General features: G+C 50.5%; 1 long non-coding RNA gene across 1 annotated transcript; it reads right to left on the bottom strand.

The window, feature by feature from the left end:
- Positions 1-550: 550 nt before the first annotated feature.
- Positions 551-3,913, bottom strand: LOC145719045 (uncharacterized). The gene is made up of 2 exons (XR_014142150.1): positions 3,751-3,913; positions 551-2,024 (listed from the first exon to the last, which is right to left on the bottom strand). It is a non-coding gene; the product is annotated as an uncharacterized LOC145719045 (long non-coding RNA).
- Positions 3,914-13,042: the final 9,129 nt, after the last annotated feature.

The following is a 13,042-nucleotide window of genomic DNA, read 5'->3' as shown; positions in this document are numbered from 1 at the left end:
GTATTAAGGAGGGCATGTACTGCATGGAGCACTGGGTGTTATACGAAAACAATGGATCGTGGATCACCACATCAAAAACCAATGATGTATTGTATGGTGACTAACATAACATAATAAAATTTAAAAAAAAGAAAAAGAAAACCCATAGTTAACATCATACTTAATGGTGAGTGATTGGTTGCTTTCCCTCTAAGATCAGGAACAAGACATGGATGTCTACTCTCATCATTGCTATTCAACATTGTACTAAATGTTCTAGCCAGGGCAATTTAGTCAAGAAAAAGATATAAAAGGCATCAATATTGAAAAGGAATGAGATCATGACCTGGGCTGAAATCCTGCAGACTTTCTAAACAGATTTGGCCAACTCTCGCCCATCAGGCTTGATTGGGTCCCAGGTGAGTCTAACCACCCTGCAGTCTATGGGCCCAGCTGTTTCTCAGGGGCATTCAAGGTTGAGACGTTCTGCTCTAAGTGGTAAATCGCTCTTTGTTCTGTTCTCTGAGATGATGGGAAATCATGAGCAATCTGATGATCAGCTTTTTCATAGTGTTTCGCAAACACCAGGGAAGCATGATACAACTCCGGAGCCTTTGTTCTGAAATGCAGAGCCCCAGTTGCAGCTACTTACAGGCAACAGGTATTCCTGGGCCAAGTCTGTGCCCCAGGATACTTTGCTGTCCACACTGGTTTCCGGGGGACGGTGGAGTGAGAGGTAACCTTGACTCTGGGTCATCAAGGGAACTTAGTACCATGATGTTCATACTCTTGGCATGCTCCATGCTGTCATATGGTATGGACTTGTCCCTGGAGTCCTGTGACAGATGGGGAACAGGGAGCTGGTGGGTGAGTGTTTAGGTCGTGAGGCCCTAGCCCAGGATGCCCCCCAGCCTACAGATGGGAACCCAAAGGGGAAAGTGCCAAGATCCCTTGGAATGCCTGGGGTATCTGCTTCTTCTGTCCACCTCGTTGAGCAGAGCCTCGGAGGACTGAGCATATTCAGGGCCTTGGAGCCCGTGGGCATCCGCTTCACCACACAGAATCCCCAGCTAGCCTGGAGAATGAGTCCCAGGGAGAAGGGCAGCTGAGCCAGACTGGGCCACTCCAATCTCAGTAAGGTGCACCGAACCCATGGCTGCCTATAAGAACTAACAGACTCCTTTATCTCTAAGTGTCCCTCATGTGCAGAAGGAATGCTGGGGAGAGGAGAGTGAAGAGAGTGACATATCCCAAGTCACCCAGCTGAGTTCCAAGCTGTCCCTTGGCTTTTGTCTCCATTATTCTGGGATCCCTCCAATCCCGGCCCCCAGGTAGAAAGAGAGGAAGTTTGTCTTACGCACTTCCAATTTTTAATTTCACGAGAGTCTGAGGAAGAGGAAGAGTCATGAGTATATGGACTGTGATAGTCCTTTGTCCCTCAAAGGGAATCAAGGTCAAGTTTCAAATTGTTTATAAGTCCTGGATCTGGTCCAGGTTATGAAGGATGCCCCGGGATGGTCAAGGAGCCTCAGTGCAGGAAGGAAAGGGGAGGGGTGATGAGTAGGAAGACAGGTTCCAGCTTCCTGAGGAAGCTGAGCACCCTCCCTGCCCCTTGCTCTGTTTTAGGGTCCCTTTCAAGCCCTGATCACAAATCAGAACTAAAGGATCATTTCGTTCCATTTCACATTTTATTTTTATTTTATTGGTTTGGGGGAAGGAAAGAAGTCAGGATGTCTCTTATCTCTCAAGTGGAATTGGGGTCCGGGTTCAAGTTTTCTTAAAGTTCAAGATCTGGATCATAATTAGAGGGGAGTCCATCAGTGCTGCTGGGGACTTTGCAGGTGTGAAAGGTAGGAAATGGGTATGAACTGGACCATGGGAGGTTCATGTTTGAGGCCTCATGTTATGGTTTCTAAGGATTCTCTGGGTAGATCACATGTCGGGGGGGTCCCAAAGCATCTCCCCAGATGGAAGGTGGGTGGCGGTCCAGGCCTGGATTCGGTACTGACGAGGTGGGAGGTCAGCTGCATCTGTACTGGGAGGACCTGAGAGAGAGAAAGGCATGTGGAGAACTCATGAGGACATCACCCACCCTCTCCCTGAATCTTTGCCTATGACCTAGCCATGCCCAGGGGCCATGTCCTCTCTAAGAAAGCCCAGGGGAAGAGTTCTTCAGGACCACTGCTCCATTGGAGGATAACCAGCTTCAATGGGACAAAATTGGTATATGCATTCATAAGACAACCCTAGCGGCCTTCTGGATACTGCAGAGAAAGCCGTACGAACATATCCTTGTGGAGATTCTTCTTGGGGTTGGAACTGGAGATGAACATTTTGGTCTTTTGACTTCAACTCCATTGGCTTCCATTATTGTCCTCCTCTCAATAATTGCCTTCATCTTCCTCCACTGGCAATGAAAGCTCTGGTTTCTTTGAAGTGCCTGGTTCTCCACCCTCCAGACATCATGATATCAGGCGGAGAGCCTCCCAGGTGTTCATATACTCACCCTATTCCCCCTGCTATCAAAGTCCCAGCAGCCTCCGGGGCCCTTCCTGTGCCCTGGTCCAGCTGCTATAATCCACCTCCTCAAAACCGCCCACAGCCATTCACCCTCCCTGTCTGGTTCGCATGCTGCGTCACTGTTGGACATGCAAAAGAAATCTCCCAGCCTACTCTTGTCCTCTGGCTTCTTCAGAGAAACCAGCACCTTTCCAGCCAGCAATGCAGGAAACTCCTCTCTGATACACTTGATCAACTCCTTGGCAGGACCCAGGCCCTCTGTCCATGTCCGTGGGCTTATCGTCCACTTTGTGCTTCTCCAGGGAGCTGTGCCGCCCCATCTTCATCTGTTGGTCCAGCTCTCGGCCTGGGTCTGGCTAGCTCCCTTTCCTGATGTCTGTCCTGTTCCTTGTCCTGGTGTCCTGGTCACAGAGGGCACATAATCTGCAATGCCTTTCAAATATGTTCATGTCCGACTTTGGAGGTTTCTTTTTTTCTACCACCTTTTGACCCTCCATCGTGATGTTTCCTGTGGCAGGGATGCCGCCTCGGGGAGGAGAGGATCTGGGTGAGTTTGCTGATGACCACGTCACTTGGTCAGTGTGGACTGGGCCTCCAAGGGGGGACAAGCCGCCTTGCTGTGGATGGGGCGGGAGGGATATCTGTGTGAGAATTGCTTCTCTGGGCCCATCACATGGACCATGTGGCCTGGTGGGACCACCTAACTGCTGTCTTGGGCGTGACTTCTGAGGAGTGCATGGTAAACACTGGCCCCCAGAAGTGTTTTAAATTCCCTCTTAATCTCAGGATCCTCATGTTTATGGGCTTCCTTCTATGGATTTTCCAACCATTTCTCTTCCTCTTGCTCTTTGCTAGAAATCAGAGCTTGGACCTTCTGAAGCAAAGAAATACAAACCTTTTCAAAAATTGTCAAGTCAATCTGATTCATGATACTTAACTGCACCACAGAACAAAGCCAATATTATTTAAAGGGATAGAAAATATCCAATACCTAACAATGTAAAATGCCTAATGCTGACCTCTGTCTAAAATGACCAGATGAGGGGTACCTGGGTGGGTCAGTCGGTTAAGCGTCTGCCTTCGGCTCAGGTCATGATCCCGGGGTCCTGGGATCGAGCTCCGCATCGGGCTCTCTGCTCAGCGGGAAGCCTGCTTCTCCCTCTCTCACTCCCCCTACTTGTGTTCCCTCTCCCACTGTGTTTCTCTCTGTCAAATAAATAAATCTTAAAAAAATAAAATAAAAATAATTACCAAATGCTGGGAGGCCTGGGTGGCTCAGTAGGTTGGGCGTCTGCCTTCGGCTCAGGTCATGATCCTGGGGTTCTGGGATCGAATCCTGAGTCATCGGGCTCTCTGCTCATCAGGGAGCCTGCTTCTCCCTCTCCCTCTGCCTGCCACTCTGCCTACTTGTTCTCTCTCTCTGTCAAATAAATAAATGAAATCTTAAAAAAAAAGATATTGTAAATCTCTTTCTCAAATAAAATAAAATCTTAAAAAAAGGAAAAAATTTACCAATTGCTGTTTAAAGAAGAAAAAAGAAAAAATAAATAAAATTACCAGGCATGATATTCACTACAAGCAGGAAAATTGCTCCAAAATGATAGAGAGGGTGAAATTAATAGAGAAGGACTTCGAAACAACTGTTATGAATAGCCTAGCTGTGGTCAAACACATGGGGAGAGTATGAACACAGGAGGTAACTAAAGAACATCAACAGGACCTATATGGAGCTTTGGAGGTGCAAAATGAGTGAGTCAGATGAAAAATCAAAGCAGACACACAGTCCCATTAAAATCAGGAGTTTTGAGGGGCCCCTGGGTGACTCAGTCATTAAGCATCTGCCTTCAGCTCAAGTCATGATCCCAGGGTCCTGGGATCAAGTCCCACATTGGGCTCCATGCTCAGCGGGGAGCCTGCTTCTCCCTCTCCCTCCGCCTGCCGCTCCCCCTGCTTGCACTCGCTCTCTGTCAAATAAATAAATAAAATCTTTAAAAGAAAAAGATTCATCCATGTTTTAAAAAAATCAGGAATTTTGAGGGGCGCCTGGGTGGTTCCGTTGGTTAAGCATCCAACTCTTGATTTTGGCTCAGCTCATGATCTCAGGGTCCTGAGATCAAGCCCTATATTGGGCTCCACGCTCAGTGTACAGCCTGCTTGAGATTCTCTCCCTCTACCCCTCCCCCTCCACCCATGCACACTCTCCCTCTAAAACAAAATCAGGAATTTTGAAGGACTGTCCCAGGAAATATTTCAGAAGCAACATCCACAGCATCATGAGCCCTGTACCCACAGTGCTGGGTGTCTGGTCCCCGCTTTGAGAAGTAGCTACCACCCAGCTCTGCCAAACGAGTGTAGTTAACACCTTCCATGACGCATGCTTTGAGGATTGAACAAGTTTAGAATTTGTAAAGGTCAGAGAGACATGCAGGGCTCCTCTTTTAATGGCTGTAAAAATGCTTATGGAAATGAAAGACAAAGAATCCAGCCATCGTCCCACAAACACACAGGAATGATGATCCTTGGATTGTCTTTTGACTTCAGGAGCTCAGCTGCCTGTCAGGATTCTGGACCCCACTCAGAATAAAACTCAAGTCTTGGCGACCATCCACCCCATTTCTCCCTGGTCCTTCAGATTTATGGCATCTATCTCAGGATGGTGTCTGAGGAGGCAGGGAAGGGGGCTTTACAAGGAGTGGTAACTTCTTAAGTCAGCTCAGGCTCAGGGTCTACTAGCTCAGGAGGAATCCTGAAAACATCACAGTCCTGGGGCGCCTGGCTGACTCAGTCAGAAAAGCATGTGACTCTTGATCTCAGGGTTGTATGTAGAGAGTACATAAAAAAAAAAAATCAATGAATCTTTAAAAAAGAAAACATCACATTCCCTTCATTTCCATAGACAGATTTCAGGCTTCCCTTTCCTCATGCCCAAATGACCAGGGAATCCCCTAATGAGATACTGAGCTTCTCATTCCAGGCCTGTCCTGTCCACCCCACCCTGACTGCCTAAGGGACCATTTAGACACAACCCTGACCATGTTACCCCCATCCCCTCCCCAGATGCTACTAACAACCAAGTTTCCCTCTCCAGCTTATCACCCTTGTTATGCAGCAGGAAGTCCAAGCTTCAGGATCCCCTTGGCCTCCATGCTCAATGGGACCCCACTCAGAGTAAACTCCCCCAGCATCACCCTCAATAGAACCCCTGTTCAGGGCCCCTCCCTTTGGGCCAATGGGGATCTTCCAGGATGTTTCCAGAGCAGAAATGGAGAAACGACTCCTAGATTCTTTTGATCACCATACTCACGGCTCTTCTCCAGCAGAAATGATTGCATCCTATCTTCTAACTATGTGTGCCATTAACTGTTTTGTTTTCCGATGTGGGAATGAACATAGACCAGGCACCGAGGGGGTTTCCATGAACAGCCGGCATGACATCTCACAGGGGATCCTGCTTAGATTTGCCTCCGTGTGCAGCCCACGGGTTCTGTGACTTCTCAGAAACTTCTTCATTCCTTATCCACCAACAACTTCAGGTCAAGCATGAATGTCCTCCTCATATCAATGCTCCAGTCACACTTAACTTCTCTGTTTTTCTGTCCTTGACTACCACTCTGTTTAACGGAATTTCCTGGTCAAAGCTAGCTCAGTCCCTGGTCTACAAATTCAGCAAACTCATGGATCTTTGCCTGCCAGTGAATTCAGTTGTATTCAGGTGCCCAGGCCTGATTCTGCAGTGGAACGAACCGGAAGGCATTTCAAAGGTGGATCCCTGTGGTTAAAAGTTAATTATCCTGGGCCGGGTCCCAGGCCTTGGTGTGGAGAGCTGCCTGGGGGAGTCTCAGCTGCAGCCTGGGCTGAGATCTGCTGCCTCCTAGACGAACATCATGCCCTTTGCCATGAGCCGCCCCTGAGTCCATGGTCCTTCCCACCTCCCAGGACTCCAGAGGGGCAGAGACTCTAGGAAAGCCTCAGGTGCTTCTAATGCACGATGCACAATGGGGCCGAGAAGCTCCTCTTAAGAAGGGTTGGATGGGCGGCTGCTTTGCGTTTTCTCTGAGGAAAAAGAACGCTCTCAGAGGTTCTTTGGGGCAGAAGACTCAGGCCTGATTAGGAAAGACTTTCTGAGATTTCAGATCTATTCCAGAGGAGCATGTGGATTTAGAGGAAGCTATGTCGCCATTTTTAGGGCTGCTTGTCTTCCTACGGATGAGGAAACATAGGTATTGAGTTCTAAGCCTTAGGAAAATTTTTCTAATTTAGGGGAAATTTTTTCAAGATTTCACTGTAAAAAAAAACAAAACAAAAAAAACACCCAACTATGACGTTTTTAGGGTGAACTTCTGAAACATGAAGGGCCCCTTCTTGGGGGTTAGAATATGAGGAGGAAAAGCAGTTACAGGTGAGGCGTGAGGAGACAGTGGGGGCTGCTGTGTGAAGGACTGTCTTCCCAGGTCAGAAACACGTGTGACCATGAGCCAGTGGTCATTTCTGATGTGGCAAGACAGTGACGGGGAAGGATTTTATTTCCAAAGGTAAAATGGAGTCTTCTGAGTGACAGAAGGAAAATTAAGAAGGATCAAGCATCCTGAAATAAGGGAATTTGGGCAAATAAGAAAAATGTGGGGGAGAATCTATGACAGTTTCTACCTAATGGTGTCCTAGGAAGCTGAAGTAGGTTCTCTCAAGAGGCTGGAGGTGAGTTGATTGTGGGGGTGAATGCATGCTGTGGTTCCCACTGTGTGGAGGCAGTTGGTGGGGAGGGGCGTGGTGGTGGGGAGGGAGTAGAGAGAGGGGATAGAGAACAGATTTCAGGAGGGTGTCAAGTCTCCCTGGGAAATCTGCCCTAATGAAGAGGCCACGTCCACTTTGAGGCCCAGACAGTGTCCCTCGAGGCCACTGCTGGGTCCCCCAGTTACTGAGGAGCAAATAGGAAAGAGAAGCAGGGGACATTCCAAAAAGGCCAGGACCTCTTTCTGATGGGTCGAGAGAACCTATGGGCTGATCTGGTTCAGAATTCTCTGGACACAATGGGCCGGGCTGGGCTTGAAGTCACTCCCTTAACAACCAGGACCTGGAAAATAGAGAAAACCCCGGAAACTGTGGACCTTCTATTAATAGCCCAGGATTCTCTGTGGGGCCTCTACATAAACACAGAGGCAAGACTCCCCACCCTGGCCCCTGACTTTTCCCCTTAAAGGTCAAGAGGAGTCTTGTAAAAAGGGAAGTGCATCTCATAATTTAGAGTTGGTTCTTTTTTTTTTTTTTTAAACCTTATTTGAGAGAGAGTGTGAGCAAGCACACGCACACAAGCAGGGGGAGTGGGAGAGGGAGAAGCAGGCTTCCCACCGAGCAGGGAGCCCGATGTGGGGCTCGATCCCAGGATCCTGGGATCATGACCTGAGCTGAAGGCAGATACTTAACCGACTGAGCCACCCAGGCGCCCCCAGGTTTGGTTTTTTTTATTCCTCGAGGAACTGGAGAGCTTTATGAAAGTCCCACCACTTGGGGCAGAGGACCTAAGCCTGACCTAGAACCTAGAGATGGACTCTAGAGGGGTGTGTGGATTTCATAATCTGCTCTTCAAATGTCTTTAGGGCTGTCTTCTAGGGGCCGTGTGACGAAAGGCTGGGCTCAGCTTCAAGCTTACAGAAAAATCATCAATATGTGGGAAATTGTTTCTATACTTCAGGGTAAAACAACGTTGTCAGTGAAATATAATGCAATTAAAAATACTTTCTGGGTAAATCGGAGCTTTTCAGCCAAACATTAGAAAGAGGAACTCTGTGTTAGTAACCTATAGGCAGAAGTCCTTGAAATGAATGAACATACTAGGTTTTCCTGGAGGAAGGTCTTCATGCATCAGAACTGTGAGTGCCTGGGTGAGCCCAGAACAGTTGCTGAGCTGCCATGGAAGTGACTGGAAGGGTTTCCAGAGGTAGAGCATCACCTCAGATTCCTCGATGACCTAAAGAAAATTTTAGGAGAGACCTGTCAGGAGGAAAGAGATTGGAGCAGAGAGAGAACACAAAGATCGCCGGAATGTTTGCGGCCATTTTAACCCACATGTGTGTTGAGAGGCTGAGTGTAGGTGAGATGGGGGCTGGGGACGGGGGCTCCGACACACAGTGACCACCTCTGTGCTAACCGGGAGCCCTGCCCTGCTCCCCCACTACAGACCCTCCAAGCCCGGTGGTATCTCTGCTGCCCCCTGGTGGCAGATGGCTCCTCCTGCAGGTCTCAGGGGAAAGTGGGGGACAAGGTGGCCCTGACGTCTGGGTCTTCCAGGTGAGAAGCTGGGTCAGAGCAGCATCCTGTTCAGTCCTGTCTTCTCGGATACTTCCTGAAATCTGAGGGCAGCAAACTGTCTCTGGAGGCCTCTGGGTGGCTGGGTTGGGGTGTGTCCAGCCTGCAGCCACATGACGAGACACCCTTTGTCAGACAAAAGAGGGAAACATGGGCTCTGGGCTACTGCTGTTTTTCTGTGCCCGGAAGGGGAGGACCTAGAGCCCAGGCTTCGTTGGGTTCAGGCACCAAGGCCTCCAATTGCATAAGACGGCGGAGGAGGGAGGAGTGGTGGCTGGGCCTGCGCCTGTCTCTGACTAATCTGTGGGGTGGATTGCCCACCCCCTCGGGTCCTGGCGGAGTCCTTCTGCCAGGGCTTTGACCCACAAGTCCACCCCCTGCCAATGTTTATTTTTGGAAATGTGGCCTTTCAAGGGCGCCCTCTAGCGACCAGTAAGCCACCTCGGTTCTAAAGCTTCCATTCTCCACGAAAGGCAATATTCATCGAAGGACAGCAATCCTCATTATTTCGACGAATCTTATTAGTAAAAGGAGCGTGAATTGTGTGTAATAAGTTTTTCAAGAGAAAGACTAGACTAAGTTGGGATCTACACTGGGAGAAAAAAATTCATAAACTTCTAAGAAAGTGGAGAAAGATATGACAGAGTGACCCTGTACACATATACTACACAGAAAATATTCCCCCAAGTCTGACTATTAAGAAACTTCAGCTCAGGGGCGCCTGGGTGGCCCAGGTGGTTAAGCGTCTGCCTTCGGCTCAGGTCATGATCCCAGGGTCCTGGGATGGAGCCCCACGTCTGGCTCCTGGCTCAGCCGGGAGCCTGCTTCTCCCTCTCCCACTCCCCCTGCTTGTGCTCGCTCTCTTTCTCTCTGTAACTCTCTGTCTCAAGTGAATAAAAAAAAATCTAAAAAAGAAACTTCAGGTCAATTTTAATAGGAGGGTGAGGTCCAGTACTGGTCATTAATAGACAATGCTGAGGCAGGGTGGTGGGGATTTGCCTTCAGAAGGGACTTGTTCACGTTCCTGTCACCGGGACTCTGGGCAAAGACAGAGACCAGGTACATGGGGCCATCGGCCTCTCCTCCCCAGAGCTGCCCTGTGGGCTGGGAGGGAACTTAAAAAGCTGGATAACCCCTTTGCTAGCTTTCTAAAGATCAAGAATGATTTCTCAAGCACTGGAGAGCCATCTCTGTGAAATGCAATCATGGAGGACGGTAGAGCCCCTTATTCCAGTCTCCCAGGAGGGAAGGAACGAACTTGGGCAGGTGCAAGGCTCTGAGTAACAAACCTACCTCTCGTAATAAAATACTAGAAATGTTTCCTTTGGGTAAAGGCAACTAGGAAACCAGTAGCAATCCCACTTGCCAGGTGAATTTAGGGTGAGCTCGGTGTGATGAACGGCATGGTCAAGTCTTCTCGAGGGCTGGTTGTGGTTTATCTTGCGTATGTGATGCCCTGGGTTATGAGTTTCCGTCTGTCTCCGTAATCTTGCTAGTGGATTGTCTTGTGGCTACCACAATCTGGTTTAAAGCTTACTCCATTTTTTAAAAACGTGTTTTCTTTCTACCTTTGTGGAGGGATTGTTGGGGGGTGGCAGGAGATCTTGTTTTCAACTACTTCCACAGGAAGTGGGTATCCTTGTGCTAGAGGGAGCCCAAGACCTTTCGCGGCAGAAACCTTCCCCTCCTAGTGCAGCAGTCAACCAGTGCCCAGGATGGGAGGCCACCCCCTGCGGTGGAGTCTGCTAGATCAGGGACCTCTGGAATGCAGCCTGGCATGGCCCTGTCCCCTTCTCCTTTCCTGGTCGTTCACCTCTTCCTGCTGCTTCATGGCAGGCCTCTGGGACCATCAGTGTGGTCCTCTCGATTCTTGTGGTAACGAGATGTCCCTGCTTCTATTGCTTGTAACTAAACCAGAAATAAACAAATACTACTGGAGAGTGTAAGGGACATCTACCTGGTTTTGATAGTTTTTTTTTATGATTATGTATTTACTGGGTTTGTGGAAGGGAGAGCAAGTCATTGGGATTGAGAAGCATGACCCTCATTTTCTTTCAGGTGGACTTGGGACCAAAGTCAAAACAGTGTGATGGTTCTGTGACTGGTTCACGGTCCTGGGGTTCAGCCACTGCTACTGGGAAGAGAGGCCCGACTGTGGACGTGCAGGAAACGAGTTTGGAGGCCACCGCAGAGGACTCACAGTCCAGAGCACCCATCCTGGGGCCTGTGTGCCCCCAGTGTAGCTCTTCAGTGGGAGTGCCCACTGCAGCCTCTGGGGGAGCACGGATGGGCCGGGTTTGGAGCCGGCACTTGGGAAAAGGGAGGTCCAGTGAAAGGGCCGGGGTGGGGGGGGGCAGGGTTGACACATGCAGATGACTTAGGTTATCACAGACCCTCTGTCCAATCACTGCCCTGATCTCGTCTTAGCCAGGGGGTCGGTCACACTCTGGACGAGGCCAGGGGCACAGACCCTTAGAGCCGCGGTCCTGGGCACATCCTGTGGGGGGCAGGTAGCAAACAGGTAGGAAGGAAGCTGTGCTCCTCTCAGAAGGGGGCAGCCCGACGGGCAGCTGTCTGCTCTTCTGCACAGGGCATAGATGGGCCGGGCCTGCCCCCAGATTCCCGGCTCAGGGCCCGGCTTTCTAAAGCTCCTTCCTGTCTCGGCACTCCTGATACTTGGGCCAGATACTTCTTTGCTGTGGAGGGCTGTCTCGCCCGTGTTAGAATGCTTACCAGCACCCCACATCTCTCCAGTAGCTCCCCCTCAGTTGTGACAACCAGATACAACTCTCGACATTGCTAAGTGTTTCCTGGGGTGCAAAATTCCCCAGTTGAGAACTGTTGCTTTAGGACTACCTAAAGGAATGCTTTCTAGAACATGCCTGAGAGGGGTGGTTGGGCCCTTTTGCCTCTGGCTCCTTCTTACCTACTGGCTCCAGGAGGAATCCCCTCAGTTCCCCAGATGTTGGGAGTCCTGGACACATGGGCTGGAACGGAACCCCACTAGAGCCTTCTTGGGGTATTTGTGGGGATCCCCAGTTTCCTCCTGGGGGCTTGGGGACAAGGGCCTGGGAATCCTCTGCTCGGTCATCGAGGAGGCTGCCTCCACCCCTAGGCCCTTTGATGGCTTCTCTTCCAGCAGGGAGCCGAGGCAGCTGGAATTTTCGGGAAGAGTAAGCATCCCTGGCCTCTGTCTCCTCACCTTGCAGAGGCCACAGTCTCGGGAAAGCCTGACCCCAAGGCTCCACACTCCTGCAGCCCCACCCGCCCGCGTCAAAGCCAAGTCCTGGGCACCACTCTCTTCTGTCCTGTGTCAGTCCCAGCGAGCCGGGCCAGGACCTGGGGAACAAGTGCACCCGGGACGCTCCCTGCGGGCGGGGATCGCTGCTTGCAGAGCAAAGCCGCTGGCCGAGGAGCAGTCCTAGACCGGGTCACGTGAGTCCCAGACACCAGTGGCCGCCAAAGCGGACCTTTCACCAACTTTCTCCCTCATTTCACCGCTAAAAAACTCGCCCAGCCATGGGGGTTTAACGCGCAAACGAGATCTGCCGCGTAGGAAGCCGCAAGTTCCGTCAACTGCGCCTGCGCGGCCGTCACCCCGCTCCCGCCGCAGCCCCCGTGAAGTGTCCCCGGACCGCTGCTGGGGACCCCGCCCGACCCCTTTGTCGGACTGCGTCTCCCTTCAGCCGCGTCCGCTGGCCCAGTATTGCCCTGCCTGTGCCTGTAAGTGTTGGGCACAGTCCCGTTTCTACAGTCGTTGGGTCCAAGGACCCCAGTCCGGTGACCCCAGCAGGTGCCATACTGACCTCCCCGTGCCTGGGCCAGGCCCGCCCCCCAAGGGCTGAGACGCTTTCAGCAGTTCACGCGGGATTAACACCTGCTGTCGCCTTTGTGTAGCTGAGTCTAAGATTGTTTTCTCGTAGTCATAGTGGTCTGAGAGATCTTTGAAAATCAATCATGGGGCGGCAGGGTGGCTCAGTGGGTAAGCGTCTGCCTTCAGCTCAGGTCATGATCCCGGGGTCCTGGGGTGGAGCCCCCGTGGGGTTCCTGCTCAGGGGGCTCAGGGGGAGTCTGCTTCTCCCTCTCCCTCTGCCCCCCACCCCGGCTTGTGCGCCCACACTGTCTCTCTCTCAAATACATAAAACATTTTAAAAATAGAAAATTAATCATGAATGGGTGTTGAATATTAGTAAATTATTTTATCAAGATTTTCTATTTTTTTTTAAGATTTATTTATTTG

This window comes from Leptonychotes weddellii, unplaced genomic scaffold, assembly GCF_054177405.1.
Source record: "Leptonychotes weddellii isolate Sample4059 unplaced genomic scaffold, ASM5417740v2 HiC_scaffold_2906, whole genome shotgun sequence".
In the NCBI taxonomy this organism is placed as follows: domain Eukaryota; kingdom Metazoa; phylum Chordata; class Mammalia; order Carnivora; family Phocidae; genus Leptonychotes; species Leptonychotes weddellii.
Note: the sequence above shows the minus strand (reverse complement) of the source record. Positions and strands in the feature narration are given on the sequence as shown.